Genomic DNA, 13407 nt, shown 5'->3' with positions numbered 1-13407 from the left:
GTTTAATTTTTCACTGTCATTAAGGTCGATAAGTGAGGGGGAGGTTACAACGTTCGAAATTTACTTCAGTGTTGCTAATTTTATTGTGGCGTTTCGATGTAACACACACCGAAATCAGTGTCTCTGATGGCAGAATTCGAGGACGGCCATAGAAATAAAGGATTCAAATGGTTCGGGGGATGACCACAGTCAAACCCGTAGGGAATAGAAAACTATATCACCATTTATATAGCAGATTTTCCAGAAATTTCAGTTTCTAGACACTGTATTATCACATTTGCAGCAGTCACGTAACGTCTGAACAAGTATGTGAACCGATAGAACACAAATGTTTGCATTTAAATCGTAAATTAAATGTAGAATCGAAGACGTCTCTTCTTAAATGCAAAAACTGGTGCATTTCGTATTTGTCAATTACTGCTCTATCTACCACGAATGGAGGCAATGGTGTGAATGATGTGAATAAACCGTACGTATTAATTCCAGTTGTATCCGAAAAAGGTGGGGACTCCCATTTGAGAATACGAAACGTAAAACCGACCTCGCCTATGCAGGAGGGTGTTTATTAGGTGGCGGGCAGTTGTAGCACAGAGAGATGACGCCATTACTAATGTTAACTTCTTAGGTCAAACTTCTTTTCGGACTATTCTTCGTTTACGGGATATTTAGGTGTCTCAGGTTAAAACAAATACCACGTATATGTCCAAATTGACACCCACTTTTGGCTAAATGGCTCCTCCAAGTTTCTCCACCACGATAGTCATACGGTATCGGCAATCACGTTTCTTATGTATATTTTCTGTTTCATCTCCACATCTTCTACTACGTTACATTCTAGCTCTTTCATCCGAATGTGTAAATGTACTGTGTCTAGTTGAAGTACAGTATTCAGCTGGTAGAACGTAATCCTTCACAGAAACACGCAAAATATCTACACGTATCGGTGTTCCACATACAAGAAGAAAACGAATATTGCGTATGCACGGCTCCTGCCTTCATCAATTACAATATTCCAGTTGAAGAGTACTGCATTTCGTTGTTGGTTTCTTGCCGATTTACGAGTAGTCCAACTTATAGTTTTACTGATGAAGCTACTTTCTCTCGAGAGGAAGGCAATAGCATGTTCCTAGGGCTACCTACAAAAAATATTTACCAGTATTGAACGGGCTGTATAATTAGCATGGGAGATGGACGTCTGGGTTCGATGGTGACCGACGAATCATTTGCAATTTTTATTCACAAGGCAGTGTAAAAAGAATTTTAAACATTTAGAAATGCAACAATTTAAAAAATCTTTAGCAATTTAGAAATGCAAACACTTTAAAAATGACTTCACAAAAACTAGTAAATTAAACTCTGTTTGCCACATTTAAAAATAGCAAACTTGAAGTGGCGATAAAATTAATTGGTGCTGGATTCTTCAAGAGATACAACAAACTAAGTTGTCAAAGGGAGAGGTCAAAATAGAATTATGTGAAATACGGCTAGTTTCTCTCACTTGTGTAGCCAGCACGGATCGATTACTCTTTCCGGTAAAGGAGCTGTTCGAAGACTTCTCCTCGTCAGGTAGTGCCCTCTTCTCAACTCACAAGCGCCTTAGAAGTGGTGGAGCAGCACTGCGGAGGGTGTAATGACGGTGGGCAGCGATTTACAAAAATGTGTCGAGGAAGCGCACTTAGACTCGCAACTTATATCGATGGTTCAACAGAAACCTTTTGGAGAGACTTTTCAAGAATTCTTCTGTGTTGAAAATCCATTGATAGAGCCTGTTTTGTTACCTCATTGTCTTGGAGAGCCCTATCTAGATTTTCTTGGAATTCAGTTACCAGCAATATCTAAGCAGGTTCCTTTGGCTACATAGATGTGTAAGTTCTTCCAACATGACGGGGCCCCTGAACATTCCAGTGGTCAATTCACACTTAATCTACACTTAACATTGCCTAGAAACTTGACTGGCGGATATGTTAATGTTTCTTGGTCACCAGTGTCTCATGAATTCACCCTTTTATATTATTGCCTTACAAGAACTGCAGCTAATATTCCAAGAAAAAAAATGTACTTTCGCATCTCCTCCTTTCTCCTGTGTCCATCTCCTCGTCTCCCCTCCAATTCAATCTCCTCCTCTCCATCTCCTTACCTCTCTCTCATCTATTTGTCCACGTCCTCTTCCAAACTCTCTGTCCATCTGCTTTTCTTTCATTTCTCCATCTATGACCTCCTCGCTGCTCTCTCTGTCCAACACTTTCTCTTCCCTTTCTGCCAAAATTATATTTCATGGATTGAGAGGGTACGTGATATTTTTCAGTGATTTTAAAACCGGGTCAGATTTACAACGCACTTGGCAGTATAGGCCCACTAACCAGAATGTCGTTGCACACCCTATTGCCTGGATACAGGCACTGATTCAGAGGGAAAGGGTGTCATAAAGCAGGTGTATTCTCCCATGAGGAAAACTGCCTAGTGAATGTCATAACTAGCCCTTGATATCGTGGGTACTTTCATTATGATGAAGTTGAGGTCGAGTCTGGTTCCACATATGCGAAATTGGGGATAGCATGGAATGCAATGCAAACACAGCCTTGGGGACAGTTTTGGGGATCTTGCTAAACAAGGGACTACGTCAGCATCACACTGATGTACAATGTGAACGTTCCATGTGCATACAAGCATTGTTGTGTTGAAAATGACACCACTGAACTGTCACATGAGAGATAACACATAAGGATGTCCACTACGCACCACTTACATCCGTCATGCCGCCATAATGGTTGCCTGACTACTAGTGTGGCAGTCTCCTACATTTGTGATGGTACTTGAAGAAGAAGTATAGGGCAATTTCCTCCACTGAGTATGTTAGGCGGAAATACATCCCAATCAGGTGAAAGTTAACAATGCAAGCCCAGACGCTGAAGCGTCTCTGTTTGATTCGTTTCACACTATTTAATTTGCGTTTAATTCTGTCTCGCTCAGTAATTTGTAATTTAGTTTTATACTTTGTTTTTGTCCCCATTCAGTGGTACACTTTTACATTAGATATCAGTTTTTCCAGTAAGCATCTAATCCTACATACATTACCTACCTTGTGCTCCCACATTTCTTTTCTCTCTGTATCATCTATATGATTAATTGAGCATGTATGTTGAATCTGTTGTATATATGGTAGCAGTGCAGCATCTGTCTGTCTGCTGTGGCTGCAACAATGTAGCCAGCGTAGCTATCTCAGTCGAGGCGAAGAGATTTGTACCATTTCGGTAGCCATTCGACAATACTTAAGTTGGTGGTGGAATGGACCCCCTCTGGTTTCTTCTGGCTACCTGGGGGAAGTTTCTTGAACGGAGAGCGCGTTCTCGGCACTCAGAAATGGACCTTTAGTGAGTAAAGACGGTACTCTTAAGAGCGACAGGGATCTGGTGAGTGTGTTAATGCGTCATGGTATGCAGCTATTCCAACTGATGTACACGTTTGAGCTGTTAATTCATTTTCAGGTTCGGTTGCCGTATCCGTATATTTTTCAGAGTGTAGTCAAGAGTAAATTTGTCTGTATGGTTCTCACTTTGTGTTAGCAGAACACTTAGTGTAGGAAGTTCGTTACTCCAGCAAAGGTTTAAAATTCAATTGTCTGACTTTTCTTTTAATTGGAATGTATGCGTGAACTTTCCTTGTGTGCTGTGTTTTATTTTTTCTACTTTTGATTTCGTTTCACTTTTAAGATTGTGTAGTTTTGTTCATACCACGTGGTAGTAATTTCACCGTGTGTAATTTCACTACCATCCTGGATACGTTTTGTTCTTAATTAGGCATGATAGTTGACTGCTATTTGCATCTATACAGTTTACATTTGCGTTCTTGAAAATTTCAGTTGCCTTAATAATTTTGCTTTGTTCATGAATATTCAATGGCACTTGCGGGTGTCTCACGCCAGCGTAGCTTTCTTTCATGTTAAAGATGATGCAAATAAATTTCTTTGTCCGAAAGCGTCCCGTTGTATTTTTACTCACAGTAATTCAGTCACAGTCACAGTGGTGAATTTCTGAGTCGTTGACTTATTGTGACAGGCAAAATTCTTTTTATCTCTATTCTTGCGTGTTGGATCTAGTACGTTTGTGTGAATTTTTGCCATCCGCGCCTGGGATTTCATTTACATTTATCACTGAAATGTACCTCAGAACTCAATGTAATAATAATATCAGTCAGCTAATTAATTAAATAACATTCAAAAACTCGTGTTCTGAATTACTTTGTGAGTTTTTAAAATGATGTATTATTTTAATACTCTATGTTAAACTACGTTGACTGTTTCTCAGAGAAACCACTCTTCTTTTGTAAGATTATTTTTAATGCAGCCCAACTAGCGCAAAAAGCAGTCTTATGGTTGCAGAATTTTGTCTGATTATTTTATTCTTTTTGTTGGGGCTTTAGCTCCTGCTTGCTCTGAAGTATTTGAATTCACGTTCGTTCTTAAATTGTTCCTCTATGCCCATTCCATATATTCACTTGGCTCTTGTTATTGGTATGAGAACGTTTGCTATGCTTAGTAATTATGCTCTTATTCAGTTCATATATCAGATTTTCCCAGTTTCAATTTCACTGCGTAGCGACTAGCAAAATTTTGTGTCACACGAAACTTACATTAGACTGCAGAGATCCACACTGACTAGGTTGCCCCCAATTTCTCTTTGCAAGTACTTTCCACATAACCATCACGCTTTGAAGACCTTGTCTGCAGCTCGTGGTCTCGCGGTCGCGTTCTCGCTTCCCGAGCACGGGGTCCCGAGTTCGATTCCCGGCGGGGTCAGGGATTTTCACCTACCTCGAAATGACTCGGTATTTGTGTTGTCCTCATCATTTCATCATCATTCATTAAAGTGGCGAGATTGGGTTGAGCAAATGTTGGGACTTTGTACAGGCGCTGATAACCACGCAGTTGAGCGCTTTAATGAGCATTTAACATGTACGGTAAATCATAGTTGATGGTGGAACACGTAATGTTTGAGCAACATCTCATAAACGGTACTGATCACACTTCAGTTTGAACAGCGTCTCTGAAAATCCCAAGCATCAAAACTTTTGTGGAGCGAAACGCTTGTGTGTGACATGTATGTCACATTAAAAAATTTGTAGTATATTCTCTAAACACACTATAATTTTCTACATGTGTTTTTTTTTATTTTATATCCGTCAGTGATTCGAATTTCCCACTATATCATGGATATGGACATGTCAGAGGTACTAAGGCTGTGCGAGGCGGTTGCAGGCCACCAGCGTAAGGGGCAGTCACCACCAATATATTGGGGTCACATGGCGCCATATAAAGACGAATGCTGCTGAGCCTGAAGTGCGGTCTCGCAATACGGCTCACTCTTTGCTATACTGCGTAGATGTTCGTAACGGGCCACTGCACAGCGCAGTTTGTTTCTGGTCTGCCGGCCGGTGTGGCCGAGCGGTTCTAGGCCCTTCAGTCTGGAACCTTACGACCGCTACGGTCGCAGGTTCGAATCCTGCCTCGGGCATGGATGTGTGTGATGTCCGTAGGTTAGTTAGGTTTAAGTAGTTCTAAGTTCTAGAGGACTGATGACTTCAGATGTTAAGTCCCATAGTGCTCAGAGCCATTTGAACCACTTTTTGTTTCTGGTCTCGAGTAGTGACTGATTTGAAACTGTTGTATTGGTACACCAATTTCATTAAGTCAGGAGCCTGTTAGTGCTTCGTTCACTTCTTGGTCTAGCATGGACTGATTTGAAAGAGTGTTCTTTTCCCTGTGGTTCGTTGTATCAACCAGAGAAAGTGATAGTTAAGACTTTCTATCTATGCTACACGGGATAGAAATTCTTATGACCCGCATATTACTGAACAATAGTTGGGGAATCCAACTCCTGTTTTGAAATACCAGGGACAACAGTTAAACTGAATATTTTTTATTTTTTTATACCATTGCACAGTTTGGCCGACGTGGGTGAGCCGTTGCGACTCTAGTGCTTGCATACAAATGTACTTCGCAGCTAGAAACTAGTGCTCCTCATACCGTGGCGAATCATCACTCTTCTTAAGTACATTTGAGGTTTTACACGGATTAGGACGAGAAGGTACTAACGTTCCGAGTGCGAAACCAATGTTCAGAAAATTGACCGCATTGCTAAACATTCTCACATTGATTCCCGTGGTGTAGCTGTGTGTAGCCTATCTGTTTCATTAATCGTGCTTTTCCATTTTTCAGATGAATAGGATAGACTTAGTTGATATCGCAATTGCCACAGACAATAGTTTGCTACTCCTTCTCCTGAAGTTAGTCAGCTTGGTAGTATAATATTTAGAAATTAAAAAGAAAATTAGGTTTGAAGATTTTTTCTGCAGCAGTTATCGATCTGTAAAAACAAATACGAGGCAGAAAAAAGCGTGGAGCTTTAGTGTTCTTTGGTTTCATATTTTGGTGTTTGTTTTCTGCTACTTTTATTGGTGGGTGTAATATTAACATAGTACCTAAGGCCTGGGTTTCTGCCGGACTTTGAGCAAACAGGCATGGCCGCCATCTGTAAGCAAACAGGTACCGTATTTAGCGAGATGGAAACAGGGAGCAGATAGCCTGTGACGAGCGCCCAGCAGACTACAAGAACAGTGAGCTGGAGGTGGAAATCCTGCACTGACGTACAGCCGCCACATGCAGCACATCTGATGGTTGTATATAGACCACGCCAATGACATTAGATGCTGTTAAAACCTGGCTGTCTGTTGACTCAATTGAAACAGCTCCGATGGTATCTGTAGTAAAACGTATGCTCTCTATTCAGGTAACTAAAGTCAATACGATTTCAATTTTCACAAATGTACTGACTGAACTTATAGGAACAATTGTCTGAAGCATTGTGCCCCATGTCGGTCGATATGATGAATATTTCGCTTATTTCGCTGTCAGAATGATGTTCTTCCGTTTACACTATGAAATCCGCGTACCCCGCAGCTGACTGCTGTCAGCTGCATAGTTCGTTGCCTGCAGGGATTAAATATTGTGACATGACGAACAGGAAACTATAACTTTAGTTATAAGCAGAAGTGAAAAATATAGCAGCTGACCTGCTGTGATATGACGCGTTTGTAAACGGTCAGCCTATTTACGAATTAATCTGTGACGCGAATGTAGAATGACTAGTTCCTTATCATTACGATTTGTCGTGCAAATGATCCATGGAATTTGAAACTACACTGTGCAACACAATTAAAGAACCACTTTTTCGAAATCCCAGAACTGTTTTCCATGACTACGCGTAAGTTTGAAATTTAGCTCAAACACGCCTACAACAGCAATTGTCTTCTTTCGTTAACAGAAACAATACCTAGAAAGCTACAAAATTTGGAAAAAGGAACGTTTTTCATGTTACGCTATTCATTGACCGACGTGTTGTATTTATAACAAATAATATATTATAGTTATAAAAAATTCATTTATAGGAAGAATGGAAGTTATTTCGTACATAGAATCTTAGCCACCCTCTCTTTCATACTTATTTGTCTCATACACTGAGCAGCCAAAGAAACTGGTACACGTAACTAACATTGTGTAGGGCTCCCGCAAGCACGCAAAAGTGCTGCAACACGACGTGGCATGGACTCGCCCAATGTCTCAAGTAGTGCTGGAGAGAATTGACCCCATTAATCCTGCAGGGTTGTCCATAAATCCGTAAGAATAAGAGGGGTGGAGATCTAACAGCACTTTGCAAGACATCCCAGATATGGTCAATAATGTTCATGTCTGGAGAGTCTGGTGGCCAGCGGAAGTGTTAAAACTCATACGAATGTTCCTGGAGCCACACTGTAGCAATCCTGGAAGTGTGGGGTCTCGCATTGTCCTGCTGGAATTTCCCGTTGGAATGCGCAACGGACATGAATGGATGCAGAGGATCAGACAGGATGCTTATGTACTTGTCTCCTGTTGGAGTAGTATCTACACGTGTCAGGGATCACGTATCGCTCCAACTGCACACGCTCCATACCATTGCAGAGCCTCGGCCAGCTTCGACAGTCCCATGCTGACACGTAGGGTCCATGAATTCTTGAGGTTGTCTCCATACCAGTACACTTCCATCCGCTCGATACAATTTGAAACGAGACTCGTCCGACCAGGCAACGTGTTTCAAGTCAATAACAGTCCAATGTCACTGATGACGGGCCCACGCGATGCATATAGATTTGAGTCGTGCAGTGATCACGGGTACACAAGAGGGTCTTCGGCTCCGAAAGCCCATATGATGATGCTTTTTGAGTGATTTGCACGCTGAAATTTGTTGATGTCCCAGCACTGAAATCTGCAGAAACTTGCGGAATGGCTGCACTCCTGTCACGTTGAACTATTCTCTTCAGTCGTCATGGCCCCGTTCTTGCAGGACCTTTTTCCGGCCGCAGTGATGTAGGAGAGTTGATGTTTTACCGGATTCCTTATACTCATGGTCCACTCATGAAATGGGTGAACAGGAAAATGCCCACTTCATTGCTACCTCGGAGATGCTGTGTCCTATCGCTCGAGCGCCAACTGTAAGGTCACGTTCAAACTCATTTAAAACTTGATAACTTATCACTGTAGTAGCAGTAACAGATCTAATAACTTTGCCAGAAACTTGTCTTGTCTTCTTTACGTGTCTCTGTATTTGAATACGCGCGCCTACACCAATTTATTTGGCGCTTTAGTGTAGTTACGTCCATTGAAACGTGATAAATGGGTAACGCTATTCTGCCTTGTGTTGGACGCCGTATCGCGTTATTTTGCAAGGAAATGTAGAAGATGGACGTATTAAGTCTCATAAACTTCGTGACAAATCAAACTGTCTTGTAAAAATGTGCACAAACAGTCAAGACCGCAAAAATATTATGTTGTGCTAACCATTTTCAACCGGTTTTGACCATCTTCAGAGCTGATTAAATGATGGTGTGCTGTGGCTGTAAATGGAGCGGCTGTCACAATTCCGAGAGCGTCAACTGCGGTCGCGATTGTTTGTATTCATATTTAAATTATTTTTTGCCAGATCTCTGTTCATAACGAGAAATGTTCTAAAAAATTGCGTTTAAAACTGTGTGTTCGACTGGAACTCTAATCGGAATCTGCATTTCGCGCACATTGCAATACAAATTTGGATTACGAGCACTTCTTTTTTGAGTGCCTCTACCCCGTCACTTTATTTTTCAACCGTTCTTCAGGTGTTTCCTGGCGATACGTGAGGCTTCCCTGGATAGCGTAGCTGGTAGAGCTATGTCCAACAACAAAAGGGATTCGAGTTTGAAATGCGATACCACATACAATTCCAGCTGTCCGCAAACATTTACATCAGCCTATACTAAAATAAGTACGAAAAGGGATACCACAAATTTGAAGTTGTTTAGATGGTGTGCCTAATATTTGAATTTCGGAATATAAGGTAACTGAGTGGGTGACAACAGTCGCTGTTACTGAATCCGGCTCAGAAGCACTAGGGGAAGTATATTATGGTGCCGTCATTTCGTTTCTAATGCTATACAGCAGCCTCTGAGTTTTGAAAACTCATGTTCTGCTTACAGTCATAGCCCAAAACACGTGTCAACATAACTACACCATCATCAAAAGGTCCATACGTTTAGCCTATTTTAAGTTAACCATTTATTTGATTTAAAAATATTAATTCGTTTTGGTTTAACATACATACGTTTGTGTCCTTACTATAGACGTAGATCAGCAGATTCTCCATAACAATTTAAACAGTGGGCTGATGAAAGTGACTTTCAACCGAAGGAAACGAAAACCAGCTTTTTACTTTCATTTTATTTTATTTAGTTTTTTTGGTATGTGGGAAAGTGTTGGATGATATCAAGTATCTACATGAGAAATGCAGGAAGTGCAAAAATTCTAGTTATGCATCGATATTTGACTGATGTCATAACGAGCCGTTCTAGAAGCGACCGACATAGAACTTAAGAAAGTCGCTCTTTTACCAAGTCAGTGCGCCTGCTGAAATTCCGGTGGTTGAGATAACAAACGTGTGGTACCTGGATTTCCGAATCATTCCTTGCTCACTTTGTTTCCCCAGATTTAACCTGTGTGTGACTTTGCTGTTTAATTATCTCAACAGAAACAAATATTGCAGGAAAGGAAGTTTTCTCGGATACCTGTGGTGTAATTGTGGTTTATATACATCAGGAAACGAATTCCTTTTATGAATGAATTTTAGAAAACGATGAAATTCTTTAGCAGCTGTTTGATTGAGTCCAACTTATTGTTAGGTCAGTTTGAAAGTAAGTGTCTGTTTCTCCAAAAAATTATGTTTACAACCAAAATCATCAAGTTATTCTCTAACACACAGTGCCAAAACTTAACCAGGGTGATAATATTACACTGTGTGACACTTCATACTGTTTCACGCTTTGAGTGACAAGATTTTACAACTGAAATGGTTCAAATAATCCACTAAATCGTGATTTAGTGAACTGTGTGGTGCTGTGCACAACCCGTAGACTGGAGAAAGACATCTTGAGAAGCTTTGATGTTTGAGTAGTGATTCATTATGGCACGTTTCAAGATGCTGCGAATTGCCTTTCGTTCATGTAGTACTAGCAAGGGAACATTACCAAGAGTAAATAACCTATCTTGATTAAACTTGGCGTTTCTGTAGAGGGGACAGAGAATGCAATACGCATTTTCTTCCTTGTGAAGAATTTCACTTTCGAGAGATAAAATACACCCCGAAAGGAAATTTGGCATATTAGGTTTAGAGGGAATTTCTTCGAGACGATTGTCTATGAAAATGTTTTTCATGTAAAATTTAAAATATAATTAACATTCCTGAAAACTATAGTCGCTACATCTGTAATTACTTGAAATTTTGAAAAATGGCTTATCACTATTTTTTAATTCTGAAAAATGAAAACTTTTGTTACAACATAAATAAAAAAGGATTCAAACCACTGTGACTAATAAATAGTTTTCTGAAACACCATTTTTGAAAAATAAGTTGCGAACAAAGTGCTATCGTAATTAAAATATATAAACGTTGACTATTATACCCTATTGGACCGATAATTCGAGACACTCTTTTTGAAGCCCAATTGCTTTTGTGTTGTTGTTGTTGTTGTGGTCTTCAGTCCTGAGACTGGTTTGATGCAGCTCCCCATGCTACTCTATCCTGTGCAGTCTTCTTCATCTCCCAGTACTTACTGCAGCCTACATCCTTCTAAATCTGCTTAGCGTATTCATCTCTTGGTCTCTACGATTTTTACCTTCCACGCTGCCCTCCAGTACTGAATTGGTGATCCCGTAATGCCTCAGAACATGTCCTACCAATCGATTCCTTCTTCTAGTCAAGTTGTGCCACAAACTCGTCCCCAGTTCTATTCAGTACCTCCTCATTAGTTATGTGATTTACCCATCTAATCTTCAGCATTCTTCTGTAGCACCACATTTCGAAAACTTCTATTCTCTTCTTGTCCAAACTATTTATCGTCCTCGTTTCACTTCCATACATGGCTACACTCCATACAAATACTTTCAGAAACGGCTTCCTGACATTTAAATCAATACTCGATTTTAACAAATTTCTCCTCTTCAGAAACGCTTTTCTTGTCATTGCCAGCCTACATTTTATATCCTCTCTACTTCGACCATCATCAGCTATTTTGCTACCCAAATAGCAAAACTCCTTTACTACTTTAAGTATCTCATTTCCTAATCTAATTCCCTCAGCATCACCCTACTTAATTCGACTACATTCCATTATCCTCGTTTTGCTTTTGTTGATGTTCATCTTATATCCTCCCTTCAAGACACTGTCCATTCCGTTCAACTGCTCTTCCAAGTCGTTTGCTGTTTCTGACAGAATTACAATGTCATCGGCGAACCTCAAAGTTTTTATTTCTTCTCCATGGATTTTAATGGCCACTCCGAACTTTTCTTTTGTTTCCTTTACTACTTGCTGAATATACAGATTGAATAGCATGGTATTTCGGAAACCAGCTTTATTACGCCTGGATGTATGGGGCTTGAAATTTCTTTAATTTATGTTGTAACAGAAGTTTTCATTTTTCAAAATTAATTAATGATAGTAGGATAATCTGGAAAATTTCAAATTATTACAAAAGTTGATTATACTGTTTATACGATCGTTAATTACATTTCAACTTTTATACGAAAAACATTTTCGTACACTACCGTTTTTGAGAAATTCCCTCTACCCATTAAAAGTGAAATTGGGCGCAAATAAAGAAATGTCTATTGTATTATTTTGCCCCCTGTACAAACTTGCGAAGTTTCATCAAGATCGTTTAATTACACTTGGAACTGAAATCCGTTGTAAGCAGGTAGACTCCCAGCTGTCCAAGAAGCATTATTGTACCAAAATTTGTCATGGCACTTAACTCCTCCTTCGTCATATGGACTTGTGGAACTACAAGCATTTGCAAAAGATTATCGAGAAAGGCTATCAGCCATCAGACCTTTCAGAAAAATGTAACATCTGTTCGAGCTGCTTCCCTTATATTGTGCTTATAGAATTACCTCCGATAATAGAGGTAATGTCATTCGACAATTCTGTGTGATTACGTATATTTAGACTTAAACTTAGTTTCGTGTTAAACGTATGTAGCGCTTGCCTATTGTAGTACATCTCAATGCCGCGTTTCGCATCAGTCTCTGTTCGTATATCGCAGTGCGGTTTGTGCCATACATACAGCCGGTTCGTCAAAAAAACTGTTACGTCTCCTCCACCTTTACCTTTTGTGTTACGTCGCAAGAGCTATCTAACTTATTCAGCTGCCTCGAAATACACGAAATATTACCATTTAATTCTACTGCCTTATCATAGTCCTGCTGCAAAGCGCGACTCGAAATTTCCGCCTTGTGCAGGAGTTCAGAGTAGAGGTATTTTACATAACAGTTACGAATGTCCAGGAATTTGCATAGATAGCGGACGATGTTCCAGACTATTTATTGCCTACTCACGACTCCCGGTACATGACCAATGTTGCCACAGGCAAGCATTTTCTACTGCTGAATTGTAATGTGTACAGCTCGTGTTTGGGCGGCAGCTGCTGATCGTCATGTTCAAGTGACTGCTAAAACCAGGCACAGTACTCTAGCGGGCTTTACTCTAAAGGTGTAACCAGGTATCTTCTAAGACAATGAGTGAGGAAATACCTGTAGGTAACAACAACACATGTCCATTGCTCTCATTAACATGGAGTACATCATAATCTATTTTCAATAAATCATTATCTCCCACGAAGTTAGAAAGACTGCGACCACGTGTTTTATAAATTATCACATCGCCCGTAATTACTTAATATGTAAAATGCCATTTACAGTTAATGACTTCGATCCTTCTTTGTCGTAATGTATAAACGAGAAAAGAAGAATAATGGATCTATTCAACTCTGTCCTGCATGTTTAACCTTATGGAC

Source organism: Schistocerca cancellata, chromosome 1 (genome assembly GCF_023864275.1).
Source record: "Schistocerca cancellata isolate TAMUIC-IGC-003103 chromosome 1, iqSchCanc2.1, whole genome shotgun sequence".
NCBI classification, from domain to species: domain Eukaryota; kingdom Metazoa; phylum Arthropoda; class Insecta; order Orthoptera; family Acrididae; genus Schistocerca; species Schistocerca cancellata.
Note: the sequence above shows the minus strand (reverse complement) of the source record.